Below are 6,000 nucleotides of genomic sequence, written 5' to 3'. Positions count from 1 at the left end.
AGATGTGGCCAGGGTAATAAATCGCAACGTTCGTACTGTGAGACGCCTAAGACAGCGCTACAGGGAGACAGGACGGACAGCTGATCGTCCTCGTAGTGGCAGACCACATGTAACAACACCTGCACAGGATCGGTACATCCGAACATCACAACTGCAGGACAGGTACAGGATTTCAACAACAACTGCCTTAGTTACACCAGGAACGCACAATCCCTCTATCAGTGCTCAGGTTGAGAGAGGCTGGACTGAGGACTTGTAGGCCTGTTGTATGGCAGCTCCTCACCAGACATCAACGGCAACAATGCCGCCTATGGGCACAAACCCACCGTCGCTGGACCAGACAGGACTGGCAAAAAGTGCTCTCCACTGACGAGTCGCGGTTTTGTCTCACCAGGGGTGATGGTCAGATTCGCGTTTATCGTCGAAGGGATGAGCGTTACACTGAGGCCTGTACTCTGGAGCGGGATCGATTTGGAGGTGGAGGGTCCATCATGGTCTGGGGTTGTGTGTCGCAGCATCATTAGACTGAGCTTGTTGTCATTGCAGGCAATCTCAACGCTGTGCGTTACAGGGAAGACATCCTCCTCCCTCATGTGGTACCCTCCCTGCAGGCTCATCCTGACATGACCCTCCAGCATGACAATGCCACCAGCCATACTGCTCGTTCTGTGAATGATTTCCTGCAAGACAGGAATGTCAGTGTTCTGCCATAGCCAGCAAAGAGCCCGGATCTCAATCACATTGAGCACGTCTGGGACCTGTTGAATAGGTGGGTGAGGGCTAGGGCCATTCCCCCCAGAAATGTCCGGGAACTTGCCGGTGCCTTGGTGGAAGAATGGGGTAACATCTCACAGCAAGAACTGGCAAATCTGGTGCTGTCCATGAAGAGATGCACTGCAGTACTTAATGCACCAGATACTGACTGTTACTTTTGATTTTGACCCCCCCCCCCCTTTGTTCGGGGACACATTATTCAATTTCTGTTAGTCACATGTCTGTGGAACTTCATACAAATGTGCAGGGGTACGATGTAGTAATGAGACTATACACAAGGAGTACCGGTACGGAGTCAATGTGCAGGGGTACGAGGTAGTAATGAGACTATATACAAGGAGTACCGGTACGGAGTCAATGTGCAGGGGTACGAGGTAGTAATGAGACTATATACAAGGAGTACCAGTACTGAGTCAATGTGCAGGGGTACGAGGTAGTAATGACACTATATACAAGGAGTACCAGTACGGAGTCAATGTGCAGGGGTACGAGGTAGTAATGAGACTATATAAAAGGAGTACCAGTACTGAGTCAATGTGCAGGGGTACGAGGTAGTAATGACACTATATACAAGGAGTACCAGTACTGAGTCAATGTGCAGGGGTACGAGGTAGTAATGAGACTATATACAAGGAGTACCAGTACTGAGTCAATGTGCAGGGGTACGAAGTAGTAATGACACTATATACAAGGAGTACCGGTACTGAGTCAGTGTTCAGGGGTACGAGGTAGTAATGAGACTATATACAAGGAGTACCAGTACTGAGTCAATGTGCAGGGGTACGAGGTAGTAATGAGACTATATACAAGGAGTACCAGTACTGAGTCAATGTGCAGGGGTATGAGGTAGTAATGAGACTATATACAATGAGTACCGATACTGAGTCAATGTGCATCTGGTACGAGGTAGTGGAGGTGACTGAGGTAATATATACAGTACCAGTCAAAAGTTTGGACACACCTACTCATTCAAAGGTTTTTCTTTATTTTTACTATTTTCTACATTGTAGAATAATAGTGAAGACATCAAAACTATGCAATAACAGGTATGGAATCATGTGGGTCCAGTGTGGCTCAGTTGGTAGAGCATGGTGTTTGCAACGCCAGGGTTGTGGGTTAGATTCCCACGGGGGACCAGTACAGAGAAAAAAAAAAAATGAAATGTATGCATTCACTCTGGATAAGAGTGTCTGCTAAGTGACTAAAATGTAAATGGTAGCCAAAAAAAGGTTAAAGAAAATAGATTTTTAAATTCTTCAAAGTAGACACCCTTTGCCTTGATGACAGCTTTGCACTCTAGACGAAAACCTGGTTCAGTCTTATTTCCACCAAACCCTGGGATATGAATCCTCCTTTCAGCAGGACAATAACCTAAAACACAAGGCCAAATCTACAATGGAGTTGCTTTCCAAGAAAACAATTAATATTCTAGAGTGGCCGAGTTACAGTTTTTACTCAAATCTACTTGAAAATATATAGCAAGACATGAAAATGGTTGCCTAGCAATGATCAACAATCATTTTGATATATTTTGAAGAATTTTGAAAATAATAATGGGCAAATATTGTACAATCCAGGTGTGGAAAGCTCTTAGAGACATACCCACTAAGACTCACAACAGTAATCGCTGCCAAAGGTGATTCAACAATGAATGAACTCAGGGGTGTGAATACTTACATTTAAATGAGATCATTCTTGATTCCATTTTCAATGCATTTGCAAATTTTTCTAAAAACATGTTTTCAATTTGTCGTTATGGAGAATTGTGTGTAGATGAGTTGAAAACAATTCATTTTAATCCGTTTGGATTTCAGGATAACTCAACAAAATGTTGAATAAGTGAAAGTGTATGAATACTTTCTGAAGGCAGCGTTGGTAGGCCAACAACAACTACAACAACAACAGCAACAACAACAACAACAACAACAACAACTACAACAACAACAGCAACAACAACAACAACAACAACAACAACTACAACAACAACAACAACTACAACAACAACAACAACTACAACAACTACAACAACTACAACAACAACAGCAACAACAACAACAACAACAACAACAGCAACAACAACAACACCAACAGCAACACCAACAACAACAGCAACAACAACTACTACAACAACAACAGCAACAACAGCAACACCACCAACAACAACAACAACAACAACAACAACAACAACTACAACAACAACTACAACAACTACAACAACAACAACAACAGCAACACCAACAAAAACAACTACAACAACAGCAACAACACCAACAACAACAACTACAACAACTACAACAACAACAACAACTACTACAACAACAACTACTACAACAACAACAGCAACTACAACAACAACAATAGCAACAACAACAACAACAACTACAACAACTATAACAACTATAACAACAACAACAACAACAACAACAACAACTACAACAACAACAACAACAACAGCAACACCAACAACAACAACTACAACTATAACAACAACAACAACAACAACTCCAACAACAACAACAACAACAACAACAACAGCAACAACAACAGCAACAACAACAACAACAACAACAACAGCAACAACAACAACTACAACAACACCAACAACAACAACTATAACAAATACTACAACAACAACAACTCCAACAACAACAACAACAACAACAACCACAACAACAGCAACAACAACAACAACAACAACAACTACAACAACTATAACAACAACAACAACTACTATAACAACACCAACAACAACAACTACAACAACTATAACAACAACAACAACTCCAACAACAACAACAGCAACACCAACACCAACAACAACAACAGCAACACCAACAACAACAACTAGAACAACAACAACAACAACAACAACAACAACAACAACATTGGCCTGCCCCCATATGATTTATGGACCTCAGAGTTGAAATTGAAAGTCTACCTCTGCAACTGCTACTGGACCCTTCATCAAATCAAAATCAAATCAAATGTATTTATATTGCCCTTCTTAAATCAGCTGATATCTCAAAGTGCTGTTCATAAAGGGTTACAGCCATTGACCACTGTATAGTATATACTGGACCCTCCATAAAGGGTTACAGCCATTGACCACTGTATAGTATATACTGGACCCTTCATAAAGGGTTACAGCCATTGACCACTGTATAGTATATACTGGACCCTTCATAAAGGGTTAGAGCCATTGACCACTGTATAGTATATACAGGACCCTTCATAAAGGGTTACAGCCATTGACCACTGTATAGTATATACTGGACCCTTTATAAAGGGTTACAGCCATTGACCACTGTATAGTATATACTGGACCCTCCATAAAGGGTTACAGCCATTGACCACTGTATAGTATATACTGGACCCTTTATAAAGGGTTACAGCCATTGACCACTGTATAGTATATACAGGACCCTTCATAAAGGGTTACAGCCATTGACCACTGTATAGTATATACTGGACCCTCCATAAAGGGTTAGAGCCATTGACCACTGTATAGTATATACAGGACCCTTCATAAAGGGTTACAGCCATTGACCACTGTATAGTATATACAGGACCCTTCATAAAGGGTTACAGCCATTGACCACTGTATAGTATATACAGGACCCTTCATAAAGGGTTACAGCCATTGACCACTGTATAGTATATACTGGACCCTTCATAAAGGGTTACAGCCATTGACCACTGTATAGTATATACTGGACCCTTCATAAAGGGTTACAGCCATTGACCACTGTATAGTATATACTGGACCCTTCATAAAGGGTTACAGCCATTAACCACTGTATAGTATATACTGGACCCTCCATAAAGGGTTACAGCCATTGACCACTGTATAGTATATACTGGACCCTCCATAAAGGGTTACAGCCATTGACCACTGTATAGTATATACTGGACCCTTCATAAAGGGTTACAGCCATTGACCACTGTATAGTATATACTGGACCCTTCATAAAGGGTTAGAGCCATTGACCACTGTATAGTATATACAGGACCCTTCATAAAGGGTTACAGCCATTGACCACTGTATAGTATATACTGGACCCTTTATAAAGGGTTACAGCCATTGACCACTGTATAGTATATACTGGACCCTCCATAAAGGGTTACAGCCATTGACCACTGTATAGTATATACTGGACCCTTTATAAAGGGTTACAGCCATTGACCACTGTATAGTATATACAGGACCCTTCATAAAGGGTTACAGCCATTGACCACTGTATAGTATATACTGGACCCTCCATAAAGGGTTAGAGCCATTGACCACTGTATAGTATATACAGGACCCTTCATAAAGGGTTACAGCCATTGACCACTGTATAGTATATACAGGACCCTTCATAAAGGGTTACAGCCATTGACCACTGTATAGTATATACAGGACCCTTCATAAAGGGTTACAGCCATTGACCACTGTATAGTATATACTGGACCCTTCATAAAGGGTTACAGCCATTGACCACTGTATAGTATATACTGGACCCTTCATAAAGGGTTACAGCCATTGACCACTGTATAGTATATACTGGACCCTTCATAAAGGGTTACAGCCATTAACCACTGTATAGTATATACTGGACCCTCCATAAAGGGTTACAGCCATTGACCACTGTATAGTATATACTGGACCCTTCATAAAGGGTTAGAGCCATTGACCACTGTATAGTATATACTGGACCCTCCATAAAGGGTTACAGCCATTGACCACTGTATAGTATATACTGGACCCTCCATAAAGGGTTACAGCCATTGACCACTGTATAGTATATACTGGACCCTTCATAAAGGGTTACAGCCATTGACCACTGTATAGTATATACTGGACCCTTCATAAAGGGTTACAGCCATTGACCACTGTATAGTATATACAGGACCCTTCATAAAGGGTTACAGCCATTGACCACTGTATAGTATATACTGGACCCTCCATAAAGGGTTAGAGCCATTGACCACTGTATAGTATATACTGGACCCTCCATAAAGGGTTACAGCCATTGACCACTGTATAGTATATACTGGACCCTTCATAAAGGGTTACAGCCATTGACCACTGTATAGTATATACTGGACCCTCCATAAAGGGTTACAGCCATTGACCACTGTATAGTATATACTGGACCCTTCATAAAGGGTTACAGCCATTGACCACTGTATAGTATATACTGGACCCTTTATAAAGGTTTACAGCCATTGACCACTGCATAGTAT

At 41.5% G+C, this 6,000-nt stretch overlaps 1 protein-coding gene across 2 annotated transcripts in view; it reads right to left on the bottom strand.

Moving 5' to 3' along the window:
* LOC106582504 (zinc finger protein 804A) overlaps positions 1-6,000 on the bottom strand; it is a 147,342-nt gene that overhangs the window by 17,109 nt on the left and 124,233 nt on the right. The window lies entirely within an intron of this gene.

Source organism: Salmo salar, chromosome ssa21 (genome assembly GCF_905237065.1).
Source record: "Salmo salar chromosome ssa21, Ssal_v3.1, whole genome shotgun sequence".
Lineage (NCBI taxonomy): Eukaryota > Metazoa > Chordata > Actinopteri > Salmoniformes > Salmonidae > Salmo > Salmo salar.
The sequence above is the reverse complement of the archived record's forward strand: the minus strand, read 5'-3'. Positions and strand labels throughout refer to the sequence as shown.